At 46.7% G+C, this 25,196-nt stretch overlaps 19 non-coding genes across 19 annotated transcripts; all 19 read left to right on the top strand.

Moving 5' to 3' along the window:
- Positions 1-775: 775 nt before the first annotated feature.
- Positions 776-966, top strand: LOC142252215 (U2 spliceosomal RNA). Its single transcript, XR_012725603.1, has one exon. It is a non-coding gene; the product is annotated as a U2 spliceosomal RNA (small nuclear RNA).
- Positions 967-2,083: 1,117 nt separating this feature from the next.
- LOC142252214 (U2 spliceosomal RNA) lies at positions 2,084-2,274 on the top strand. Its single transcript, XR_012725602.1, has one exon. It is a non-coding gene; the product is annotated as a U2 spliceosomal RNA (small nuclear RNA).
- A 1,117-nt stretch (positions 2,275-3,391) lies between these two features.
- Positions 3,392-3,582, top strand: LOC142252212 (U2 spliceosomal RNA). Its single transcript, XR_012725600.1, has one exon. It is a non-coding gene; the product is annotated as a U2 spliceosomal RNA (small nuclear RNA).
- A 1,117-nt stretch (positions 3,583-4,699) lies between these two features.
- On the top strand, positions 4,700-4,890 carry LOC142252211 (U2 spliceosomal RNA). The gene has a single exon (XR_012725599.1). It is a non-coding gene; the product is annotated as a U2 spliceosomal RNA (small nuclear RNA).
- A 1,117-nt stretch (positions 4,891-6,007) lies between these two features.
- LOC142252210 (U2 spliceosomal RNA) lies at positions 6,008-6,198 on the top strand. The gene has a single exon (XR_012725598.1). It is a non-coding gene; the product is annotated as a U2 spliceosomal RNA (small nuclear RNA).
- A 1,117-nt stretch (positions 6,199-7,315) lies between these two features.
- On the top strand, positions 7,316-7,506 carry LOC142252209 (U2 spliceosomal RNA). The gene has a single exon (XR_012725597.1). It is a non-coding gene; the product is annotated as a U2 spliceosomal RNA (small nuclear RNA).
- A 1,117-nt stretch (positions 7,507-8,623) lies between these two features.
- On the top strand, positions 8,624-8,814 carry LOC142252208 (U2 spliceosomal RNA). Its single transcript, XR_012725596.1, has one exon. It is a non-coding gene; the product is annotated as a U2 spliceosomal RNA (small nuclear RNA).
- A 1,117-nt stretch (positions 8,815-9,931) lies between these two features.
- LOC142252207 (U2 spliceosomal RNA) lies at positions 9,932-10,122 on the top strand. The gene has a single exon (XR_012725595.1). It is a non-coding gene; the product is annotated as a U2 spliceosomal RNA (small nuclear RNA).
- Positions 10,123-11,239: 1,117 nt separating this feature from the next.
- LOC142252206 (U2 spliceosomal RNA) lies at positions 11,240-11,430 on the top strand. Its single transcript, XR_012725594.1, has one exon. It is a non-coding gene; the product is annotated as a U2 spliceosomal RNA (small nuclear RNA).
- Positions 11,431-12,547: 1,117 nt separating this feature from the next.
- LOC142252205 (U2 spliceosomal RNA) lies at positions 12,548-12,738 on the top strand. The gene has a single exon (XR_012725593.1). It is a non-coding gene; the product is annotated as a U2 spliceosomal RNA (small nuclear RNA).
- A 1,117-nt stretch (positions 12,739-13,855) lies between these two features.
- Positions 13,856-14,046, top strand: LOC142252204 (U2 spliceosomal RNA). The gene has a single exon (XR_012725592.1). It is a non-coding gene; the product is annotated as a U2 spliceosomal RNA (small nuclear RNA).
- A 1,117-nt stretch (positions 14,047-15,163) lies between these two features.
- On the top strand, positions 15,164-15,354 carry LOC142252203 (U2 spliceosomal RNA). Its single transcript, XR_012725591.1, has one exon. It is a non-coding gene; the product is annotated as a U2 spliceosomal RNA (small nuclear RNA).
- Positions 15,355-16,471: 1,117 nt separating this feature from the next.
- LOC142252201 (U2 spliceosomal RNA) lies at positions 16,472-16,662 on the top strand. Its single transcript, XR_012725589.1, has one exon. It is a non-coding gene; the product is annotated as a U2 spliceosomal RNA (small nuclear RNA).
- Positions 16,663-17,779: 1,117 nt separating this feature from the next.
- LOC142252200 (U2 spliceosomal RNA) lies at positions 17,780-17,970 on the top strand. The gene has a single exon (XR_012725588.1). It is a non-coding gene; the product is annotated as a U2 spliceosomal RNA (small nuclear RNA).
- A 1,117-nt stretch (positions 17,971-19,087) lies between these two features.
- LOC142252199 (U2 spliceosomal RNA) lies at positions 19,088-19,278 on the top strand. The gene has a single exon (XR_012725587.1). It is a non-coding gene; the product is annotated as a U2 spliceosomal RNA (small nuclear RNA).
- Positions 19,279-20,395: 1,117 nt separating this feature from the next.
- On the top strand, positions 20,396-20,586 carry LOC142252198 (U2 spliceosomal RNA). The gene has a single exon (XR_012725586.1). It is a non-coding gene; the product is annotated as a U2 spliceosomal RNA (small nuclear RNA).
- A 1,117-nt stretch (positions 20,587-21,703) lies between these two features.
- Positions 21,704-21,894, top strand: LOC142252197 (U2 spliceosomal RNA). The gene has a single exon (XR_012725585.1). It is a non-coding gene; the product is annotated as a U2 spliceosomal RNA (small nuclear RNA).
- Positions 21,895-23,011: 1,117 nt separating this feature from the next.
- LOC142252196 (U2 spliceosomal RNA) lies at positions 23,012-23,202 on the top strand. Its single transcript, XR_012725584.1, has one exon. It is a non-coding gene; the product is annotated as a U2 spliceosomal RNA (small nuclear RNA).
- A 1,117-nt stretch (positions 23,203-24,319) lies between these two features.
- On the top strand, positions 24,320-24,510 carry LOC142252195 (U2 spliceosomal RNA). Its single transcript, XR_012725583.1, has one exon. It is a non-coding gene; the product is annotated as a U2 spliceosomal RNA (small nuclear RNA).
- Positions 24,511-25,196: the final 686 nt, after the last annotated feature.

Raw genomic sequence — 25,196 nt, 5'->3', positions numbered from 1 at the left:
TACTAAGAATGGGCGGCCTATGAAAGAATTAGTACTTTCATTAAGTATACTAAACCGGCTAATTGGGAATAGACAAACTGTAAAAAGCCCTCTGAGAAAGCCCCTCTCTAACCTTTGTTAGTAAGCTTTTCTGTAGCCTGCCTGTTGATGTATTTTCGGTTTGAACAGTGCACAACATGAAGAGACGGAACACTGGCGGCTTGTCACAATGCCCCCCGATGACATCACAATAGCGCTGCTGCCTAGAAAACAAGCTGCGCAGAAGAAGTTGTTCTTTGGGTGGGAGGGTGGGCTAGTGGAAGGAGGGGGCAATCTCTTTTTTTCCCGGGTGGTAGGGGGATGACAGGAGAAGGGAAGCGGGTGGTGAGAAAGGTACAGAGGGCAGGGTTTGGGGGCTGGGAAGGAAAGGGAAAAGATTAGGGTTTGGGGATGATGAAAGGGCTTTCTACGGGTAAGGATGGCAAAGGGTGGCAGTGACGGAAAGTCAGGCAACCTGTCCTGTCCGTCTTTTTGTATCGTGAATTGGAAAGACTGCAAGGGGGAGGGGAGTTGCTTGCGCCCTAAAGGAGGAGTTATTCAGATTCATTGCAGTGGGCGGCGGCTGCAAAACGCACCATTCTTCTTGTTTTTGCTCTGCAAAGCAGCCTTTTCAAGGGTTGGCTTGGGTGACAAAATGTCTTGTGTAGGCGTGGGTTTGTCTCCCTCTCGCTCTCTCTCCCTAAGATGTGTCCGGCATAGGCCAGGGTGCCACTCGAGGCCCAAACCAATTCTGGTTATCGCTTCTCGGCCTTTTGGCTAAGATCAAGTGTAGTATCTGTTCTTATCAGTTTAATATCTGATACGTCCCCTATCTGGGGACCATATATTAAATGGATTTTTAGAACAGGGAGATGGAAAAAGAGCTTGCTCTGTCCACTCCACGCATTGACCTGGTATTGCAGTACCTCCAGGAACGGTGCACCCCTTCTTAACCCAGTTTCCAAAAGCAGAACTCGATTCACCTGATTCATATTAGCCCGATTAGCGAATTGAAATGAATTTTTATCTAACACACTTTTTACTTGCTTTATTCATCCAAATAGCAAACTCATCACCACTCAACTTCACCAACTCTGCTATGTCCCGTGCAGTATCTTGTTGTCAGTCTAATCTAGATCATGTGTAATTGAATGGAATAGATCCCTTTTGGACAAAGTGGAGTCAGATGCTGCAGTGACCACAGGTGTGAGAGGATCTACAATTGGCATCTGGTGTTATCTCTCTGCTTCCACTCCAAATAAAGTTACCTGTTGTTACCTGAACGTCAAATACTAAGAATGGGCGGCCTATGAAAGAATTAGTACTTTCATTAAGTATACTAAACCGGCTAATTGGGAATAGACAAACTGTAAAAAGCCCTCTGAGAAAGCCCCTCTCTAACCTTTGTTAGTAAGCTTTTCTGTAGCCTGCCTGTTGATGTATTTTCGGTTTGAACAGTGCACAACATGAAGAGACGGAACACTGGCGGCTTGTCACAATGCCCCCCGATGACATCACAATAGCGCTGCTGCCTAGAAAACAAGCTGCGCAGAAGAAGTTGTTCTTTGGGTGGGAGGGTGGGCTAGTGGAAGGAGGGGGCAATCTCTTTTTTTCCCGGGTGGTAGGGGGATGACAGGAGAAGGGAAGCGGGTGGTGAGAAAGGTACAGAGGGCAGGGTTTGGGGGCTGGGAAGGAAAGGGAAAAGATTAGGGTTTGGGGATGATGAAAGGGCTTTCTACGGGTAAGGATGGCAAAGGGTGGCAGTGACGGAAAGTCAGGCAACCTGTCCTGTCCGTCTTTTTGTATCGTGAATTGGAAAGACTGCAAGGGGGAGGGGAGTTGCTTGCGCCCTAAAGGAGGAGTTATTCAGATTCATTGCAGTGGGCGGCGGCTGCAAAACGCACCATTCTTCTTGTTTTTGCTCTGCAAAGCAGCCTTTTCAAGGGTTGGCTTGGGTGACAAAATGTCTTGTGTAGGCGTGGGTTTGTCTCCCTCTCGCTCTCTCTCCCTAAGATGTGTCCGGCATAGGCCAGGGTGCCACTCGAGGCCCAAACCAATTCTGGTTATCGCTTCTCGGCCTTTTGGCTAAGATCAAGTGTAGTATCTGTTCTTATCAGTTTAATATCTGATACGTCCCCTATCTGGGGACCATATATTAAATGGATTTTTAGAACAGGGAGATGGAAAAAGAGCTTGCTCTGTCCACTCCACGCATTGACCTGGTATTGCAGTACCTCCAGGAACGGTGCACCCCTTCTTAACCCAGTTTCCAAAAGCAGAACTCGATTCACCTGATTCATATTAGCCCGATTAGCGAATTGAAATGAATTTTTATCTAACACACTTTTTACTTGCTTTATTCATCCAAATAGCAAACTCATCACCACTCAACTTCACCAACTCTGCTATGTCCCGTGCAGTATCTTGTTGTCAGTCTAATCTAGATCATGTGTAATTGAATGGAATAGATCCCTTTTGGACAAAGTGGAGTCAGATGCTGCAGTGACCACAGGTGTGAGAGGATCTACAATTGGCATCTGGTGTTATCTCTCTGCTTCCACTCCAAATAAAGTTACCTGTTGTTACCTGAACGTCAAATACTAAGAATGGGCGGCCTATGAAAGAATTAGTACTTTCATTAAGTATACTAAACCGGCTAATTGGGAATAGACAAACTGTAAAAAGCCCTCTGAGAAAGCCCCTCTCTAACCTTTGTTAGTAAGCTTTTCTGTAGCCTGCCTGTTGATGTATTTTCGGTTTGAACAGTGCACAACATGAAGAGACGGAACACTGGCGGCTTGTCACAATGCCCCCCGATGACATCACAATAGCGCTGCTGCCTAGAAAACAAGCTGCGCAGAAGAAGTTGTTCTTTGGGTGGGAGGGTGGGCTAGTGGAAGGAGGGGGCAATCTCTTTTTTTCCCAGGTGGTAGGGGGATGACAGGAGAAGGGAAGCGGGTGGTGAGAAAGGTACAGAGGGCAGGGTTTGGGGGCTGGGAAGGAAAGGGAAAAGATTAGGGTTTGGGGATGATGAAAGGGCTTTCTACGGGTAAGGATGGCAAAGGGTGGCAGTGACGGAAAGTCAGGCAACCTGTCCTGTCCGTCTTTTTGTATCGTGAATTGGAAAGACTGCAAGGGGGAGGGGAGTTGCTTGCGCCCTAAAGGAGGAGTTATTCAGATTCATTGCAGTGGGCGGCGGCTGCAAAACGCACCATTCTTCTTGTTTTTGCTCTGCAAAGCAGCCTTTTCAAGGGTTGGCTTGGGTGACAAAATGTCTTGTGTAGGCGTGGGTTTGTCTCCCTCTCGCTCTCTCTCCCTAAGATGTGTCCGGCATAGGCCAGGGTGCCACTCGAGGCCCAAACCAATTCTGGTTATCGCTTCTCGGCCTTTTGGCTAAGATCAAGTGTAGTATCTGTTCTTATCAGTTTAATATCTGATACGTCCCCTATCTGGGGACCATATATTAAATGGATTTTTAGAACAGGGAGATGGAAAAAGAGCTTGCTCTGTCCACTCCACGCATTGACCTGGTATTGCAGTACCTCCAGGAACGGTGCACCCCTTCTTAACCCAGTTTCCAAAAGCAGAACTCGATTCACCTGATTCATATTAGCCCGATTAGCGAATTGAAATGAATTTTTATCTAACACACTTTTTACTTGCTTTATTCATCCAAATAGCAAACTCATCACCACTCAACTTCACCAACTCTGCTATGTCCCGTGCAGTATCTTGTTGTCAGTCTAATCTAGATCATGTGTAATTGAATGGAATAGATCCCTTTTGGACAAAGTGGAGTCAGATGCTGCAGTGACCACAGGTGTGAGAGGATCTACAATTGGCATCTGGTGTTATCTCTCTGCTTCCACTCCAAATAAAGTTACCTGTTGTTACCTGAACGTCAAATACTAAGAATGGGCGGCCTATGAAAGAATTAGTACTTTCATTAAGTATACTAAACCGGCTAATTGGGAATAGACAAACTGTAAAAAGCCCTCTGAGAAAGCCCCTCTCTAACCTTTGTTAGTAAGCTTTTCTGTAGCCTGCCTGTTGATGTATTTTCGGTTTGAACAGTGCACAACATGAAGAGACGGAACACTGGCGGCTTGTCACAATGCCCCCCGATGACATCACAATAGCGCTGGTGCCTAGAAAACAAGCTGCGCAGAAGAAGTTGTTCTTTGGGTGGGAGGGTGGGCTAGTGGAAGGAGGGGGCAATCTCTTTTTTTCCCGGGTGGTAGGGGGATGACAGGAGAAGGGAAGCGGGTGGTGAGAAAGGTACAGAGGGCAGGGTTTGGGGGCTGGGAAGGAAAGGGAAAAGATTAGGGTTTGGGGATGATGAAAGGGCTTTCTACGGGTAAGGATGGCAAAGGGTGGCAGTGACGGAAAGTCAGGCAACCTGTCCTGTCCGTCTTTTTGTATCGTGAATTGGAAAGACTGCAAGGGGGAGGGGAGTTGCTTGCGCCCTAAAGGAGGAGTTATTCAGATTCATTGCAGTGGGCGGCGGCTGCAAAACGCACCATTCTTCTTGTTTTTGCTCTGCAAAGCAGCCTTTTCAAGGGTTGGCTTGGGTGACAAAATGTCTTGTGTAGGCGTGGGTTTGTCTCCCTCTCGCTCTCTCTCCCTAAGATGTGTCCGGCATAGGCCAGGGTGCCACTCGAGGCCCAAACCAATTCTGGTTATCGCTTCTCGGCCTTTTGGCTAAGATCAAGTGTAGTATCTGTTCTTATCAGTTTAATATCTGATACGTCCCCTATCTGGGGACCATATATTAAATGGATTTTTAGAACAGGGAGATGGAAAAAGAGCTTGCTCTGTCCACTCCACGCATTGACCTGGTATTGCAGTACCTCCAGGAACGGTGCACCCCTTCTTAACCCAGTTTCCAAAAGCAGAACTCGATTCACCTGATTCATATTAGCCCGATTAGCGAATTGAAATGAATTTTTATCTAACACACTTTTTACTTGCTTTATTCATCCAAATAGCAAACTCATCACCACTCAACTTCACCAACTCTGCTATGTCCCGTGCAGTATCTTGTTGTCAGTCTAATCTAGATCATGTGTAATTGAATGGAATAGATCCCTTTTGGACAAAGTGGAGTCAGATGCTGCAGTGACCACAGGTGTGAGAGGATCTACAATTGGCATCTGGTGTTATCTCTCTGCTTCCACTCCAAATAAAGTTACCTGTTGTTACCTGAACGTCAAATACTAAGAATGGGCGGCCTATGAAAGAATTAGTACTTTCATTAAGTATACTAAACCGGCTAATTGGGAATAGACAAACTGTAAAAAGCCCTCTGAGAAAGCCCCTCTCTAACCTTTGTTAGTAAGCTTTTCTGTAGCCTGCCTGTTGATGTATTTTCGGTTTGAACAGTGCACAACATGAAGAGACGGAACACTGGCGGCTTGTCACAATGCCCCCCGATGACATCACAATAGCGCTGCTGCCTAGAAAACAAGCTGCGCAGAAGAAGTTGTTCTTTGGGTGGGAGGGTGGGCTAGTGGAAGGAGGGGGCAATCTCTTTTTTTCCCGGGTGGTAGGGGGATGACAGGAGAAGGGAAGCGGGTGGTGAGAAAGGTACAGAGGGCAGGGTTTGGGGGCTGGGAAGGAAAGGGAAAAGATTAGGGTTTGGGGATGATGAAAGGGCTTTCTACGGGTAAGGATGGCAAAGGGTGGCAGTGACGGAAAGTCAGGCAACCTGTCCTGTCCGTCTTTTTGTATCGTGAATTGGAAAGACTGCAAGGGGGAGGGGAGTTGCTTGCGCCCTAAAGGAGGAGTTATTCAGATTCATTGCAGTGGGCGGCGGCTGCAAAACGCACCATTCTTCTTGTTTTTGCTCTGCAAAGCAGCCTTTTCAAGGGTTGGCTTGGGTGACAAAATGTCTTGTGTAGGCGTGGGTTTGTCTCCCTCTCGCTCTCTCTCCCTAAGATGTGTCCGGCATAGGCCAGGGTGCCACTCGAGGCCCAAACCAATTCTGGTTATCGCTTCTCGGCCTTTTGGCTAAGATCAAGTGTAGTATCTGTTCTTATCAGTTTAATATCTGATACGTCCCCTATCTGGGGACCATATATTAAATGGATTTTTAGAACAGGGAGATGGAAAAAGAGCTTGCTCTGTCCACTCCACGCATTGACCTGGTATTGCAGTACCTCCAGGAACGGTGCACCCCTTCTTAACCCAGTTTCCAAAAGCAGAACTCGATTCACCTGATTCATATTAGCCCGATTAGCGAATTGAAATGAATTTTTATCTAACACACTTTTTACTTGCTTTATTCATCCAAATAGCAAACTCATCACCACTCAACTTCACCAACTCTGCTATGTCCCGTGCAGTATCTTGTTGTCAGTCTAATCTAGATCATGTGTAATTGAATGGAATAGATCCCTTTTGGACAAAGTGGAGTCAGATGCTGCAGTGACCACAGGTGTGAGAGGATCTACAATTGGCATCTGGTGTTATCTCTCTGCTTCCACTCCAAATAAAGTTACCTGTTGTTACCTGAACGTCAAATACTAAGAATGGGCGGCCTATGAAAGAATTAGTACTTTCATTAAGTATACTAAACCGGCTAATTGGGAATAGACAAACTGTAAAAAGCCCTCTGAGAAAGCCCCTCTCTAACCTTTGTTAGTAAGCTTTTCTGTAGCCTGCCTGTTGATGTATTTTCGGTTTGAACAGTGCACAACATGAAGAGACGGAACACTGGCGGCTTGTCACAATGCCCCCCGATGACATCACAATAGCGCTGCTGCCTAGAAAACAAGCTGCGCAGAAGAAGTTGTTCTTTGGGTGGGAGGGTGGGCTAGTGGAAGGAGGGGGCAATCTCTTTTTTTCCCGGGTGGTAGGGGGATGACAGGAGAAGGGAAGCGGGTGGTGAGAAAGGTACAGAGGGCAGGGTTTGGGGGCTGGGAAGGAAAGGGAAAAGATTAGGGTTTGGGGATGATGAAAGGGCTTTCTACGGGTAAGGATGGCAAAGGGTGGCAGTGACGGAAAGTCAGGCAACCTGTCCTGTCCGTCTTTTTGTATCGTGAATTGGAAAGACTGCAAGGGGGAGGGGAGTTGCTTGCGCCCTAAAGGAGGAGTTATTCAGATTCATTGCAGTGGGCGGCGGCTGCAAAACGCACCATTCTTCTTGTTTTTGCTCTGCAAAGCAGCCTTTTCAAGGGTTGGCTTGGGTGACAAAATGTCTTGTGTAGGCGTGGGTTTGTCTCCCTCTCGCTCTCTCTCCCTAAGATGTGTCCGGCATAGGCCAGGGTGCCACTCGAGGCCCAAACCAATTCTGGTTATCGCTTCTCGGCCTTTTGGCTAAGATCAAGTGTAGTATCTGTTCTTATCAGTTTAATATCTGATACGTCCCCTATCTGGGGACCATATATTAAATGGATTTTTAGAACAGGGAGATGGAAAAAGAGCTTGCTCTGTCCACTCCACGCATTGACCTGGTATTGCAGTACCTCCAGGAACGGTGCACCCCTTCTTAACCCAGTTTCCAAAAGCAGAACTCGATTCACCTGATTCATATTAGCCCGATTAGCGAATTGAAATGAATTTTTATCTAACACACTTTTTACTTGCTTTATTCATCCAAATAGCAAACTCATCACCACTCAACTTCACCAACTCTGCTATGTCCCGTGCAGTATCTTGTTGTCAGTCTAATCTAGATCATGTGTAATTGAATGGAATAGATCCCTTTTGGACAAAGTGGAGTCAGATGCTGCAGTGACCACAGGTGTGAGAGGATCTACAATTGGCATCTGGTGTTATCTCTCTGCTTCCACTCCAAATAAAGTTACCTGTTGTTACCTGAACGTCAAATACTAAGAATGGGCGGCCTATGAAAGAATTAGTACTTTCATTAAGTATACTAAACCGGCTAATTGGGAATAGACAAACTGTAAAAAGCCCTCTGAGAAAGCCCCTCTCTAACCTTTGTTAGTAAGCTTTTCTGTAGCCTGCCTGTTGATGTATTTTCGGTTTGAACAGTGCACAACATGAAGAGACGGAACACTGGCGGCTTGTCACAATGCCCCCCGATGACATCACAATAGCGCTGCTGCCTAGAAAACAAGCTGCGCAGAAGAAGTTGTTCTTTGGGTGGGAGGGTGGGCTAGTGGAAGGAGGGGGCAATCTCTTTTTTTCCCGGGTGGTAGGGGGATGACAGGAGAAGGGAAGCGGGTGGTGAGAAAGGTACAGAGGGCAGGGTTTGGGGGCTGGGAAGGAAAGGGAAAAGATTAGGGTTTGGGGATGATGAAAGGGCTTTCTACGGGTAAGGATGGCAAAGGGTGGCAGTGACGGAAAGTCAGGCAACCTGTCCTGTCCGTCTTTTTGTATCGTGAATTGGAAAGACTGCAAGGGGGAGGGGAGTTGCTTGCGCCCTAAAGGAGGAGTTATTCAGATTCATTGCAGTGGGCGGCGGCTGCAAAACGCACCATTCTTCTTGTTTTTGCTCTGCAAAGCAGCCTTTTCAAGGGTTGGCTTGGGTGACAAAATGTCTTGTGTAGGCGTGGGTTTGTCTCCCTCTCGCTCTCTCTCCCTAAGATGTGTCCGGCATAGGCCAGGGTGCCACTCGAGGCCCAAACCAATTCTGGTTATCGCTTCTCGGCCTTTTGGCTAAGATCAAGTGTAGTATCTGTTCTTATCAGTTTAATATCTGATACGTCCCCTATCTGGGGACCATATATTAAATGGATTTTTAGAACAGGGAGATGGAAAAAGAGCTTGCTCTGTCCACTCCACGCATTGACCTGGTATTGCAGTACCTCCAGGAACGGTGCACCCCTTCTTAACCCAGTTTCCAAAAGCAGAACTCGATTCACCTGATTCATATTAGCCCGATTAGCGAATTGAAATGAATTTTTATCTAACACACTTTTTACTTGCTTTATTCATCCAAATAGCAAACTCATCACCACTCAACTTCACCAACTCTGCTATGTCCCGTGCAGTATCTTGTTGTCAGTCTAATCTAGATCATGTGTAATTGAATGGAATAGATCCCTTTTGGACAAAGTGGAGTCAGATGCTGCAGTGACCACAGGTGTGAGAGGATCTACAATTGGCATCTGGTGTTATCTCTCTGCTTCCACTCCAAATAAAGTTACCTGTTGTTACCTGAACGTCAAATACTAAGAATGGGCGGCCTATGAAAGAATTAGTACTTTCATTAAGTATACTAAACCGGCTAATTGGGAATAGACAAACTGTAAAAAGCCCTCTGAGAAAGCCCCTCTCTAACCTTTGTTAGTAAGCTTTTCTGTAGCCTGCCTGTTGATGTATTTTCGGTTTGAACAGTGCACAACATGAAGAGACGGAACACTGGCGGCTTGTCACAATGCCCCCCGATGACATCACAATAGCGCTGCTGCCTAGAAAACAAGCTGCGCAGAAGAAGTTGTTCTTTGGGTGGGAGGGTGGGCTAGTGGAAGGAGGGGGCAATCTCTTTTTTTCCCGGGTGGTAGGGGGATGACAGGAGAAGGGAAGCGGGTGGTGAGAAAGGTACAGAGGGCAGGGTTTGGGGGCTGGGAAGGAAAGGGAAAAGATTAGGGTTTGGGGATGATGAAAGGGCTTTCTACGGGTAAGGATGGCAAAGGGTGGCAGTGACGGAAAGTCAGGCAACCTGTCCTGTCCGTCTTTTTGTATCGTGAATTGGAAAGACTGCAAGGGGGAGGGGAGTTGCTTGCGCCCTAAAGGAGGAGTTATTCAGATTCATTGCAGTGGGCGGCGGCTGCAAAACGCACCATTCTTCTTGTTTTTGCTCTGCAAAGCAGCCTTTTCAAGGGTTGGCTTGCGTGACAAAATGTCTTGTGTAGGCGTGGGTTTGTCTCCCTCTCGCTCTCTCTCCCTAAGATGTGTCCGGCATAGGCCAGGGTGCCACTCGAGGCCCAAACCAATTCTGGTTATCGCTTCTCGGCCTTTTGGCTAAGATCAAGTGTAGTATCTGTTCTTATCAGTTTAATATCTGATACGTCCCCTATCTGGGGACCATATATTAAATGGATTTTTAGAACAGGGAGATGGAAAAAGAGCTTGCTCTGTCCACTCCACGCATTGACCTGGTATTGCAGTACCTCCAGGAACGGTGCACCCCTTCTTAACCCAGTTTCCAAAAGCAGAACTCGATTCACCTGATTCATATTAGCCCGATTAGCGAATTGAAATGAATTTTTATCTAACACACTTTTTACTTGCTTTATTCATCCAAATAGCAAACTCATCACCACTCAACTTCACCAACTCTGCTATGTCCCGTGCAGTATCTTGTTGTCAGTCTAATCTAGATCATGTGTAATTGAATGGAATAGATCCCTTTTGGACAAAGTGGAGTCAGATGCTGCAGTGACCACAGGTGTGAGAGGATCTACAATTGGCATCTGGTGTTATCTCTCTGCTTCCACTCCAAATAAAGTTACCTGTTGTTACCTGAACGTCAAATACTAAGAATGGGCGGCCTATGAAAGAATTAGTACTTTCATTAAGTATACTAAACCGGCTAATTGGGAATAGACAAACTGTAAAAAGCCCTCTGAGAAAGCCCCTCTCTAACCTTTGTTAGTAAGCTTTTCTGTAGCCTGCCTGTTGATGTATTTTCGGTTTGAACAGTGCACAACATGAAGAGACGGAACACTGGCGGCTTGTCACAATGCCCCCCGATGACATCACAATAGCGCTGCTGCCTAGAAAACAAGCTGCGCAGAAGAAGTTGTTCTTTGGGTGGGAGGGTGGGCTAGTGGAAGGAGGGGGCAATCTCTTTTTTTCCCGGGTGGTAGGGGGATGACAGGAGAAGGGAAGCGGGTGGTGAGAAAGGTACAGAGGGCAGGGTTTGGGGGCTGGGAAGGAAAGGGAAAAGATTAGGGTTTGGGGATGATGAAAGGGCTTTCTACGGGTAAGGATGGCAAAGGGTGGCAGTGACGGAAAGTCAGGCAACCTGTCCTGTCCGTCTTTTTGTATCGTGAATTGGAAAGACTGCAAGGGGGAGGGGAGTTGCTTGCGCCCTAAAGGAGGAGTTATTCAGATTCATTGCAGTGGGCGGCGGCTGCAAAACGCACCATTCTTCTTGTTTTTGCTCTGCAAAGCAGCCTTTTCAAGGGTTGGCTTGGGTGACAAAATGTCTTGTGTAGGCGTGGGTTTGTCTCCCTCTCGCTCTCTCTCCCTAAGATGTGTCCGGCATAGGCCAGGGTGCCACTCGAGGCCCAAACCAATTCTGGTTATCGCTTCTCGGCCTTTTGGCTAAGATCAAGTGTAGTATCTGTTCTTATCAGTTTAATATCTGATACGTCCCCTATCTGGGGACCATATATTAAATGGATTTTTAGAACAGGGAGATGGAAAAAGAGCTTGCTCTGTCCACTCCACGCATTGACCTGGTATTGCAGTACCTCCAGGAACGGTGCACCCCTTCTTAACCCAGTTTCCAAAAGCAGAACTCGATTCACCTGATTCATATTAGCCCGATTAGCGAATTGAAATGAATTTTTATCTAACACACTTTTTACTTGCTTTATTCATCCAAATAGCAAACTCATCACCACTCAACTTCACCAACTCTGCTATGTCCCGTGCAGTATCTTGTTGTCAGTCTAATCTAGATCATGTGTAATTGAATGGAATAGATCCCTTTTGGACAAAGTGGAGTCAGATGCTGCAGTGACCACAGGTGTGAGAGGATCTACAATTGGCATCTGGTGTTATCTCTCTGCTTCCACTCCAAATAAAGTTACCTGTTGTTACCTGAACGTCAAATACTAAGAATGGGCGGCCTATGAAAGAATTAGTACTTTCATTAAGTATACTAAACCGGCTAATTGGGAATAGACAAACTGTAAAAAGCCCTCTGAGAAAGCCCCTCTCTAACCTTTGTTAGTAAGCTTTTCTGTAGCCTGCCTGTTGATGTATTTTCGGTTTGAACAGTGCACAACATGAAGAGACGGAACACTGGCGGCTTGTCACAATGCCCCCCGATGACATCACAATAGCGCTGCTGCCTAGAAAACAAGCTGCGCAGAAGAAGTTGTTCTTTGGGTGGGAGGGTGGGCTAGTGGAAGGAGGGGGCAATCTCTTTTTTTCCCGGGTGGTAGGGGGATGACAGGAGAAGGGAAGCGGGTGGTGAGAAAGGTACAGAGGGCAGGGTTTGGGGGCTGGGAAGGAAAGGGAAAAGATTAGGGTTTGGGGATGATGAAAGGGCTTTCTACGGGTAAGGATGGCAAAGGGTGGCAGTGACGGAAAGTCAGGCAACCTGTCCTGTCCGTCTTTTTGTATCGTGAATTGGAAAGACTGCAAGGGGGAGGGGAGTTGCTTGCGCCCTAAAGGAGGAGTTATTCAGATTCATTGCAGTGGGCGGCGGCTGCAAAACGCACCATTCTTCTTGTTTTTGCTCTGCAAAGCAGCCTTTTCAAGGGTTGGCTTGGGTGACAAAATGTCTTGTGTAGGCGTGGGTTTGTCTCCCTCTCGCTCTCTCTCCCTAAGATGTGTCCGGCATAGGCCAGGGTGCCACTCGAGGCCCAAACCAATTCTGGTTATCGCTTCTCGGCCTTTTGGCTAAGATCAAGTGTAGTATCTGTTCTTATCAGTTTAATATCTGATACGTCCCCTATCTGGGGACCATATATTAAATGGATTTTTAGAACAGGGAGATGGAAAAAGAGCTTGCTCTGTCCACTCCACGCATTGACCTGGTATTGCAGTACCTCCAGGAACGGTGCACCCCTTCTTAACCCAGTTTCCAAAAGCAGAACTCGATTCACCTGATTCATATTAGCCCGATTAGCGAATTGAAATGAATTTTTATCTAACACACTTTTTACTTGCTTTATTCATCCAAATAGCAAACTCATCACCACTCAACTTCACCAACTCTGCTATGTCCCGTGCAGTATCTTGTTGTCAGTCTAATCTAGATCATGTGTAATTGAATGGAATAGATCCCTTTTGGACAAAGTGGAGTCAGATGCTGCAGTGACCACAGGTGTGAGAGGATCTACAATTGGCATCTGGTGTTATCTCTCTGCTTCCACTCCAAATAAAGTTACCTGTTGTTACCTGAACGTCAAATACTAAGAATGGGCGGCCTATGAAAGAATTAGTACTTTCATTAAGTATACTAAACCGGCTAATTGGGAATAGACAAACTGTAAAAAGCCCTCTGAGAAAGCCCCTCTCTAACCTTTGTTAGTAAGCTTTTCTGTAGCCTGCCTGTTGATGTATTTTCGGTTTGAACAGTGCACAACATGAAGAGACGGAACACTGGCGGCTTGTCACAATGCCCCCCGATGACATCACAATAGCGCTGCTGCCTAGAAAACAAGCTGCGCAGAAGAAGTTGTTCTTTGGGTGGGAGGGTGGGCTAGTGGAAGGAGGGGGCAATCTCTTTTTTTCCCGGGTGGTAGGGGGATGACAGGAGAAGGGAAGCGGGTGGTGAGAAAGGTACAGAGGGCAGGGTTTGGGGGCTGGGAAGGAAAGGGAAAAGATTAGGGTTTGGGGATGATGAAAGGGCTTTCTACGGGTAAGGATGGCAAAGGGTGGCAGTGACGGAAAGTCAGGCAACCTGTCCTGTCCGTCTTTTTGTATCGTGAATTGGAAAGACTGCAAGGGGGAGGGGAGTTGCTTGCGCCCTAAAGGAGGAGTTATTCAGATTCATTGCAGTGGGCGGCGGCTGCAAAACGCACCATTCTTCTTGTTTTTGCTCTGCAAAGCAGCCTTTTCAAGGGTTGGCTTGGGTGACAAAATGTCTTGTGTAGGCGTGGGTTTGTCTCCCTCTCGCTCTCTCTCCCTAAGATGTGTCCGGCATAGGCCAGGGTGCCACTCGAGGCCCAAACCAATTCTGGTTATCGCTTCTCGGCCTTTTGGCTAAGATCAAGTGTAGTATCTGTTCTTATCAGTTTAATATCTGATACGTCCCCTATCTGGGGACCATATATTAAATGGATTTTTAGAACAGGGAGATGGAAAAAGAGCTTGCTCTGTCCACTCCACGCATTGACCTGGTATTGCAGTACCTCCAGGAACGGTGCACCCCTTCTTAACCCAGTTTCCAAAAGCAGAACTCGATTCACCTGATTCATATTAGCCCGATTAGCGAATTGAAATGAATTTTTATCTAACACACTTTTTACTTGCTTTATTCATCCAAATAGCAAACTCATCACCACTCAACTTCACCAACTCTGCTATGTCCCGTGCAGTATCTTGTTGTCAGTCTAATCTAGATCATGTGTAATTGAATGGAATAGATCCCTTTTGGACAAAGTGGAGTCAGATGCTGCAGTGACCACAGGTGTGAGAGGATCTACAATTGGCATCTGGTGTTATCTCTCTGCTTCCACTCCAAATAAAGTTACCTGTTGTTACCTGAACGTCAAATACTAAGAATGGGCGGCCTATGAAAGAATTAGTACTTTCATTAAGTATACTAAACCGGCTAATTGGGAATAGACAAACTGTAAAAAGCCCTCTGAGAAAGCCCCTCTCTAACCTTTGTTAGTAAGCTTTTCTGTAGCCTGCCTGTTGATGTATTTTCGGTTTGAACAGTGCACAACATGAAGAGACGGAACACTGGCGGCTTGTCACAATGCCCCCCGATGACATCACAATAGCGCTGCTGCCTAGAAAACAAGCTGCGCAGAAGAAGTTGTTCTTTGGGTGGGAGGGTGGGCTAGTGGAAGGAGGGGGCAATCTCTTTTTTTCCCGGGTGGTAGGGGGATGACAGGAGAAGGGAAGCGGGTGGTGAGAAAGGTACAGAGGGCAGGGTTTGGGGGCTGGGAAGGAAAGGGAAAAGATTAGGGTTTGGGGATGATGAAAGGGCTTTCTACGGGTAAGGATGGCAAAGGGTGGCAGTGACGGAAAGTCAGGCAACCTGTCCTGTCCGTCTTTTTGTATCGTGAATTGGAAAGACTGCAAGGGGGAGGGGAGTTGCTTGCGCCCTAAAGGAGGAGTTATTCAGATTCATTGCAGTGGGCGGCGGCTGCAAAACGCACCATTCTTCTTGTTTTTGCTCTGCAAAGCAGCCTTTTCAAGGGTTGGCTTGGGTGACAAAATGTCTTGTGTAGGCGTGGGTTTGTCTCCCTCTCGCTCTCTCTCCCTAAGATGTGTCCGGCATAGGCCAGGGTGCCACTCGAGGCCCAAACCAATTCTGGTTATCGCTTCTCGGCCTTTTGGCTAAGATCAAGTGTAGTATCTGTTCTTATCAGTTTAATATCTGATACGTCCCCTATCTGGGGACCATATATTAAATGGATTTTTAGAACAGGGAGATGGAAAAAGAGCTTGCTCTGTCCACTCCACGCATTGACCTGGTATTGCAGTACCTCCAGGAACGGTGCACCCCTTCTTAACCCAGTTTCCAAAAGCAGAACTCGATTCACCTGATTCATATTAGCCCGATTAGCGAATTGAAATGAATTTTTATCTAACACACTTTTTACTTGCTTTATTCATCCAAATAGCAAACTCATCACCACTCAACTTCACCAACTCTGCTATGTCCCGTGCAGTATCTTGTTGTCAGTCTAATCTAGATCATGTGTAATTGAATGGAATAGATCCCTTTTGGACAAAGTGGAGTCAGATGCTGCAGTGACCACAGGTGTGAGAGGATCTACAATTGGCATCTGGTGTTATCTCTCTGCTTCCACTCCAAATAAAGTTACCTGTTGTTACCTGAACGTCAAATACTAAGAATGGGCGGCCTATGAAAGAATTAGTACTTTCATTAAGTATACTAAACCGGCTAATTGGGAATAGACAAACTGTAAAAAGCCCTCTGAGAAAGCCCCTCTCTAACCTTTGTTAGTAAGCTTTTCTGTAGCCTGCCTGTTGATGTATTTTCGGTTTGAACAGTGCACAACATGAAGAGACGGAACACTGGCGGCTTGTCACAATGCCCCCCGATGACATCACAATAGCGCTGCTGCCTAGAAAACAAGCTGCGCAGAAGAAGTTGTTCTTTGGGTGGGAGGGTGGGCTAGTGGAAGGAGGGGGCAATCTCTTTTTTTCCCGGGTGGTAGGGGGATGACAGGAGAAGGGAAGCGGGTGGTGAGAAAGGTACAGAGGGCAGGGTTTGGGGGCTGGGAAGGAAAGGGAAAAGATTAGGGTTTGGGGATGATGAAAGGGCTTTCTACGGGTAAGGATGGCAAAGGGTGGCAGTGACGGAAAGTCAGGCAACCTGTCCTGTCCGTCTTTTTGTATCGTGAATTGGAAAGACTGCAAGGGGGAGGGGAGTTGCTTGCGCCCTAAAGGAGGAGTTATTCAGATTCATTGCAGTGGGCGGCGGCTGCAAAACGCACCATTCTTCTTGTTTTTGCTCTGCAAAGCAGCCTTTTCAAGGGTTGGCTTGGGTGACAAAATGTCTTGTGTAGGCGTGGGTTTGTCTCCCTCTCGCTCTCTCTCCCTAAGATGTGTCCGGCATAGGCCAGGGTGCCACTCGAGGCCCAAACCAATTCTGGTTATCGCTTCTCGGCCTTTTGGCTAAGATCAAGTGTAGTATCTGTTCTTATCAGTTTAATATCTGATACGTCCCCTATCTGGGGACCATATATTAAATGGATTTTTAGAACAGGGAGATGGAAAAAGAGCTTGCTCTGTCCACTCCACGCATTGACCTGGTATTGCAGTACCTCCAGGAACGGTGCACCCCTTCTTAACCCAGTTTCCAAAAGCAGAACTCGATTCACCTGATTCATATTAGCCCGATTAGCGAATTGAAATGAATTTTTATCTAACACACTTTTTACTTGCTTTATTCATCCAAATAGCAAACTCATCACCACTCAACTTCACCAACTCTGCTATGTCCCGTGCAGTATCTTGTTGTCAGTCTAATCTAGATCATGTGTAATTGAATGGAATAGATCCCTTTTGGACAAAGTGGAGTCAGATGCTGCAGTGACCACAGGTGTGAGAGGATCTACAATTGGCATCTGGTGTTATCTCTCTGCTTCCACTCCAAATAAAGTTACCTGTTGTTACCTGAACGTCAAATACTAAGAATGGGCGGCCTATGAAAGAATTAGTACTTTCATTAAGTATACTAAACCGGCTAATTGGGAATAGACAAACTGTAAAAAGCCCTCTGAGAAAGCCCCTCTCTAACCTTTGTTAGTAAGCTTTTCTGTAGCCTGCCTGTTGATGTATTTTCGGTTTGAACAGTGCACAACATGAAGAGACGGAACACTGGCGGCTTGTCACAATGCCCCCCGATGACATCACAATAGCGCTGCTGCCTAGAAAACAAGCTGCGCAGAAGAAGTTGTTCTTTGGGTGGGAGGGTGGGCTAGTGGAAGGAGGGGGCAATCTCTTTTTTTCCCGGGTGGTAGGGGGATGACAGGAGAAGGGAAGCGGGTGGTGAGAAAGGTACAGAGGGCAGGGTTTGGGGGCTGGGAAGGAAAGGGAAAAGATTAGGGTTTGGGGATGATGAAAGGGCTTTCTACGGGTAAGGATGGCAAAGGGTGGCAGTGACGGAAAGTCAGGCAACCTGTCCTGTCCGTCTTTTTGTATCGTGAATTGGAAAGACTGCAAGGGGGAGGGGAGTTGCTTGCGCCCTAAAGGAGGAGTTATTCAGATTCATTGCAGTGGGCGGCGGCTGCAAAACGCACCATTCTTCTTGTTTTTGCTCTGCAAAGCAGCCTTTTCAAGGGTTGGCTTGGGTGACAAAATGTCTTGTGTAGGCGTGGGTTTGTCTCCCTCTCGCTCTCTCTCCCTAAGATGTGTCCGGCATAGGCCAGGGTGCCACTCGAGGCCCAAACCAATTCTGGTTATCGCTTCTCGGCCTTTTGGCTAAGATCAAGTGTAGTATCTGTTCTTATCAGTTTAATATCTGATACGTCCCCTATCTGGGGACCATATATTAAATGGATTTTTAGAACAGGGAGATGGAAAAAGAGCTTGCTCTGTCCACTCCACGCATTGACCTGGTATTGCAGTACCTCCAGGAACGGTGCACCCCTTCTTAACCCAGTTTCCAAAAGCAGAACTCGATTCACCTGATTCATATTAGCCCGATTAGCGAATTGAAATGAATTTTTATCTAACACACTTTTTACTTGCTTTATTCATCCAAATAGCAAACTCATCACCACTCAACTTCACCAACTCTGCTATGTCCCGTGCAGTATCTTGTTGTCAGTCTAATCTAGATCATGTGTAATTGAATGGAATAGATCCCTTTTGGACAAAGTGGAGTCAGATGCTGCAGTGACCACAGGTGTGAGAGGATCTACAATTGGCATCTGGTGTTATCTCTCTGCTTCCACTCCAAATAAAGTTACCTGTTGTTACCTGAACGTCAAATACTAAGAATGGGCGGCCTATGAAAGAATTAGTACTTTCATTAAGTATACTAAACCGGCTAATTGGGAATAGACAAACTGTAAAAAGCCCTCTGAGAAAGCCCCTCTCTAACCTTTGTTAGTAAGCTTTTCTGTAGCCTGCCTGTTGATGTATTTTCGGTTTGAACAGTGCACAACATGAAGAGACGGAACACTGGCGGCTTGTCACAATGCCCCCCGATGACATCACAATAGCGCTGCTGCCTAGAAAACAAGCTGCGCAGAAGAAGTTGTTCTTTGGGTGGGAGGGTGGGCTAGTGGAAGGAGGGGGCAATCTCTTTTTTTCCCGGGTGGTAGGGGGATGACAGGAGAAGGGAAGCGGGTGGTGAGAAAGGTACAGAGGGCAGGGTTTGGGGGCTGGGAAGGAAAGGGAAAAGATTAGGGTTTGGGGATGATGAAAGGGCTTTCTACGGGTAAGGATGGCAAAGGGTGGCAGTGACGGAAAGTCAGGCAACCTGTCCTGTCCGTCTTTTTGTATCGTGAATTGGAAAGACTGCAAGGGGGAGGGGAGTTGCTTGCGCCCTAAAGGAGGAGTTATTCAGATTCATTGCAGTGGGCGGCGGCTGCAAAACGCACCATTCTTCTTGTTTTTGCTCTGCAAAGCAGCCTTTTCAAGGGTTGGCTTGGGTGACAAAATGTCTTGTGTAGGCGTGGGTTTGTCTCCCTCTCGCTCTCTCTCCCTAAGATGTGTCCGGCATAGGCCAGGGTGCCACTCGAGGCCCAAACCAATTCTGGTTATCGCTTCTCGGCCTTTTGGCTAAGATCAAGTGTAGTATCTGTTCTTATCAGTTTAATATCTGATACGTCCCCTATCTGGGGACCATATATTAAATGGATTTTTAGAACAGGGAGATGGAAAAAGAGCTTGCTCTGTCCACTCCACGCATTGACCTGGTATTGCAGTACCTCCAGGAACGGTGCACCCCTTCTTAACCCAGTTTCCAAAAGCAGAACTCGATTCACCTGATTCATATTAGCCCGATTAGCGAATTGAAATGAATTTTTATCTAACACACTTTTTACTTGCTTTATTCATCCAAATAGCAAACTCATCACCACTCAACTTCACCAACTCTGCTATGTCCCGTGCAGTATCTTGTTGTCAGTCTAATCTAGATCATGTGTAATTGAATGGAATAGATCCCTTTTGGACAAAGTGGAGTCAGATGCTGCAGTGACCACAGGTGTGAGAGGATCTACAATTGGCATCTGGTGTTATCTCTCTGCTTCCACTCCAAATAAAGTTACCTGTTGTTACCTGAACGTCAAATACTAAGAATGGGCGGCCTATGAAAGAATTAGTACTTTCATTAAGTATACTAAACCGGCTAATTGGGAATAGACAAACTGTAAAAAGCCCTCTGAGAAAGCCCCTCTCTAACCTTTGTTAGTAAGCTTTTCTGTAGCCTGCCTGTTGATGTATTTTCGGTTTGAACAGTGCACAACATGAAGAGACGGAACACTGGCGGCTTGTCACAATGCCCCCCGATGACATCACAATAGCGCTGCTGCCTAGAAAACAAGCTGCGCAGAAGAAGTTGTTCTTTGGGTGGGAGGGTGGGCTAGTGGAAGGAGGGGGCAATCTCTTTTTTTCCCGGGTGGTAGGGGGATGACAGGAGAAGGGAAGCGGGTGGTGAGAAAGGTACAGAGGGCAGGGTTTGGGGGCTGGGAAGGAAAGGGAAAAGATTAGGGTTTGGGGATGATGAAAGGGCTTTCTACGGGTAAGGATGGCAAAGGGTGGCAGTGACGGAAAGTCAGGCAACCTGTCCTGTCCGTCTTTTTGTATCGTGAATTGGAAAGACTGCAAGGGGGAGGGGAGTTGCTTGCGCCCTAAAGGAGGAGTTATTCAGATTCATTGCAGTGGGCGGCGGCTGCAAAACGCACCATTCTTCTTGTTTTTGCTCTGCAAAGCAGCCTTTTCAAGGGTTGGCTTGGGTGACAAAATGTCTTGTGTAGGCGTGGGTTTGTCTCCCTCTCGCTCTCTCTCCCTAAGATGTGTCCGGCATAGGCCAGGGTGCCACTCGAGGCCCAAACCAATTCTGGTTATCGCTTCTCGGCCTTTTGGCTAAGATCAAGTGTAGTATCTGTTCTTATCAGTTTAATATCTGATACGTCCCCTATCTGGGGACCATATATTAAATGGATTTTTAGAACAGGGAGATGGAAAAAGAGCTTGCTCTGTCCACTCCACGCATTGACCTGGTATTGCAGTACCTCCAGGAACGGTGCACCCCTTCTTAACCCAGTTTCCAAAAGCAGAACTCGATTCACCTGATTCATATTAGCCCGATTAGCGAATTGAAATGAATTTTTATCTAACACACTTTTTACTTGCTTTATTCATCCAAATAGCAAACTCATCACCACTCAACTTCACCAACTCTGCTATGTCCCGTGCAGTATCTTGTTGTCAGTCTAATCTAGATCATGTGTAATTGAATGGAATAGATCCCTTTTGGACAAAGTGGAGTCAGATGCTGCAGTGACCACAGGTGTGAGAGGATCTACAATTGGCATCTGGTGTTATCTCTCTGCTTCCACTCCAAATAAAGTTACCTGTTGTTACCTGAACGTCAAATACTAAGAATGGGCGGCCTATGAAAGAATTAGTACTTTCATTAAGTATACTAAACCGGCTAATTGGGAATAGACAAACTGTAAAAAGCCCTCTGAGAAAGCCCCTCTCTAACCTTTGTTAGTAAGCTTTTCTGTAGCCTGCCTGTTGATGTATTTTCGGTTTGAACAGTGCACAACATGAAGAGACGGAACACTGGCGGCTTGTCACAATGCCCCCCGATGACATCACAATAGCGCTGCTGCCTAGAAAACAAGCTGCGCAGAAGAAGTTGTTCTTTGGGTGGGAGGGTGGGCTAGTGGAAGGAGGGGGCAATCTCTTTTTTTCCCGGGTGGTAGGGGGATGACAGGAGAAGGGAAGCGGGTGGTGAGAAAGGTACAGAGGGCAGGGTTTGGGGGCTGGGAAGGAAAGGGAAAAGATTAGGGTTTGGGGATGATGAAAGGGCTTTCTACGGGTAAGGATGGCAAAGGGTGGCAGTGACGGAAAGTCAGGCAACCTGTCCTGTCCGTCTTTTTGTATCGTGAATTGGAAAGACTGCAAGGGGGAGGGGAGTTGCTTGCGCCCTAAAGGAGGAGTTATTCAGATTCATTGCAGTGGGCGGCGGCTGCAAAACGCACCATTCTTCTTGTTTTTGCTCTGCAAAGCAGCCTTTTCAAGGGTTGGCTTGGGTGACAAAATGTCTTGTGTAGGCGTGGGTTTGTCTCCCTCTCGCTCTCTCTCCCTAAGATGTGTCCGGCATAGGCCAGGGTGCCACTCGAGGCCCAAACCAATTCTGGTTATCGCTTCTCGGCCTTTTGGCTAAGATCAAGTGTAGTATCTGTTCTTATCAGTTTAATATCTGATACGTCCCCTATCTGGGGACCATATATTAAATGGATTTTTAGAACAGGGAGATGGAAAAAGAGCTTGCTCTGTCCACTCCACGCATTGACCTGGTATTGCAGTACCTCCAGGAACGGTGCACCCCTTCTTAACCCAGTTTCCAAAAGCAGAACTCGATTCACCTGATTCATATTAGCCCGATTAGCGAATTGAAATGAATTTTTATCTAACACACTTTTTACTTGCTTTATTCATCCAAATAGCAAACTCATCACCACTCAACTTCACCAACTCTGCTATGTCCCGTGCAGTATCTTGTTGTCAGTCTAATCTAGATCATGTGTAATTGAATGGAATAGATCCCTTTTGGACAAAGTGGAGTCAGATGCTGCAGTGACCACAGGTGTGAGAGGATCTACAATTGGCATCTGGTGTTATCTCTCTGCTTCCACTCCAAATAAAGTTACCTGTTGTTACCTGAACGTCAAATACTAAGAATGGGCGGCCTATGAAAGAATTAGTACTTTCATTAAGTATACTAAACCGGCTAATTGGGAATAGACAAACTGTAAAAAGCCCTCTGAGAAAGCCCCTCTCTAACCTTTGTTAGTAAGCTTTTCTGTAGCCTGCCTGTTGATGTATTTTCGGTTTGAACAGTGCACAACATGAAGAGACGGAACACTGGCGGCTTGTCACAATGCCCCCCGATGACATCACAATAGCGCTGCTGCCTAGAAAACAAGCTGCGCAGAAGAAGTTGTTCTTTGGGTGGGAGGGTGGGCTAGTGGAAGGAGGGGGCAATCTCTTTTTTTCCCGGGTGGTAGGGGGATGACAGGAGAAGGGAAGCGGGTGGTGAGAAAGGTACAGAGGGCAGGGTTTGGGGGCTGGGAAGGAAAGGGAAAAGATTAGGGTTTGGGGATGATGAAAGGGCTTTCTACGGGTAAGGATGGCAAAGGGTGGCAGTGACGGAAAGTCAGGCAACCTGTCCTGTCCGTCTTTTTGTATCGTGAATTGGAAAGACTGCAAGGGGGAGGGGAGTTGCTTGCGCCCTAAAGGAGGAGTTATTCAGATTCATTGCAGTGGGCGGCGGCTGCAAAACGCACCATTCTTCTTGTTTTTGCTCTGCAAAGCAGCCTTTTCAAGGGTTGGCTTGGGTGACAAAATGTCTTGTGTAGGCGTGGGTTTGTCTCCCTCTCGCTCTCTCTCCCTAAGATGTGTCCGGCATAGGCCAGGGTGCCACTCGAGGCCCAAACCAATTCTGGTTATCGCTTCTCGGCCTTTTGGCTAAGATCAAGTGTAGTATCTGTTCTTATCAGTTTAATATCTGATACGTCCCCTATCTGGGGACCATATATTAAATGGATTTTTAGAACAGGGAGATGGAAAAAGAGCTTGCTCTGTCCACTCCACGCATTGACCTGGTATTGCAGTACCTCCAGGAACGGTGCACCCCTTCTTAACCCAGTTTCCAAAAGCAGAACTCGATTCACCTGATTCATATTAGCCCGATTAGCGAATTGAAATGAATTTTTATCTAACACACTTTTTACTTGCTTTATTCATCCAAATAGCAAACTCATCACCACTCAACTTCACCAACTCTGCTATGTCCCGTGCAGTATCTTGTTGTCAGTCTAATCTAGATCATGTGTAATTGAATGGAATAGATCCCTTTTGGACAAAGTGGAGTCAGATGCTGCAGTGACCACAGGTGTGAGAGGATCTACAATTGGCATCTGGTGTTATCTCTCTGCTTCCACTCCAAATAAAGTTACCTGTTGTTACCTGAACGTCAAATACTAAGAATGGGCGGCCTATGAAAGAATTAGTACTTTCATTAAGTATACTAAACCGGCTAATTGGGAATAGACAAACTGTAAAAAGCCCTCTGAGAAAGCCCCTCTCTAACCTTTGTTAGTAAGCTTTTCTGTAGCCTGCCTGTTGATGTATTTTCGGTTTGAACAGTGCACAACATGAAGAGACGGAACACTGGCGGCTTGTCACAATGCCCCCCGATGACATCACAATAGCGCTGCTGCCTAGAAAACAAGCTGCGCAGAAGAAGTTGTTCTTTGGGTGGGAGGGTGGGCTAGTGGAAGGAGGGGGCAATCTCTTTTTTTCCCGGGTGGTAGGGGGATGACAGGAGAAGGGAAGCGGGTGGTGAGAAAGGTACAGAGGGCAGGGTTTGGGGGCTGGGAAGGAAAGGGAAAAGATTAGGGTTTGGGGATGATGAAAGGGCTTTCTACGGGTAAGGATGGCAAAGGGTGGCAGTGACGGAAAGTCAGGCAACCTGTCCTGTCCGTCTTTTTGTATCGTGAATTGGAAAGACTGCAAGGGGGAGGGGAGTTGCTTGCGCCCTAAAGGAGGAGTTATTCAGATTCATTGCAGTGGGCGGCGGCTGCAAAACGCACCATTCTTCTTGTTTTTGCTCTGCAAAGCAGCCTTTTCAAGGGTTGGCTTGGGTGACAAAATGTCTTGTGTAGGCGTGGGTTTGTCTCCCTCTCGCTCTCTCTCCCTAAGATGTGTCCGGCATAGGCCAGGGTGCCACTCGAGGCCCAAACCAATTCTGGTTATCGCTTCTCGGCCTTTTGGCTAAGATCAAGTGTAGTATCTGTTCTTATCAGTTTAATATCTGATACGTCCCCTATCTGGGGACCATATATTAAATGGATTTTTAGAACAGGGAGATGGAAAAAGAGCTTGCTCTGTCCACTCCACGCATTGACCTGGTATTGCAGTACCTCCAGGAACGGTGCACCCCTTCTTAACCCAGTTTCCAAAAGCAGAACTCGATTCACCTGATTCATATTAGCCCGATTAGCGAATTGAAATGAATTTTTATCTAACACACTTTTTACTTGCTTTATTCATCCAAATAGCAAACTCATCACCACTCAACTTCACCAACTCTGCTATGTCCCGTGCAGTATCTTGTTGTCAGTCTAATCTAGATCATGTGTAATTGAATGGAATAGATCCCTTTTGGACAAAGTGGAGTCAGATGCTGCAGTGACCACAGGTGTGAGAGGATCTACAATTGGCATCTGGTGTTATCTCTCTGCTTCCACTCCAAATAAAGTTACCTGTTGTTACCTGAACGTCAAATACTAAGAATGGGCGGCCTATGAAAGAATTAGTACTTTCATTAAGTATACTAAACCGGCTAATTGGGAATAGACAAACTGTAAAAAGCCCTCTGAGAAAGCCCCTCTCTAACCTTTGTTAGTAAGCTTTTCTGTAGCCTGCCTGTTGATGTATTTTCGGTTTGAACAGTGCACAACATGAAGAGACGGAACACTGGCGGCTTGTCACAATGCCCCCCGATGACATCACAATAGCGCTGCTGCCTAGAAAACAAGCTGCGCAGAAGAAGTTGTTCTTTGGGTGGGAGGGTGGGCTAGTGGAAGGAGGGGGCAATCTCTTTTTTTCCCGGGTGGTAGGGGGATGAC

Source organism: Anomaloglossus baeobatrachus, chromosome 9 (genome assembly GCF_048569485.1).
Source record: "Anomaloglossus baeobatrachus isolate aAnoBae1 chromosome 9, aAnoBae1.hap1, whole genome shotgun sequence".
Classification (NCBI taxonomy): Eukaryota; Metazoa; Chordata; class Amphibia; order Anura; family Aromobatidae; genus Anomaloglossus; species Anomaloglossus baeobatrachus.
Note: the sequence above shows the minus strand (reverse complement) of the source record. Positions and strands in the feature narration are given on the sequence as shown.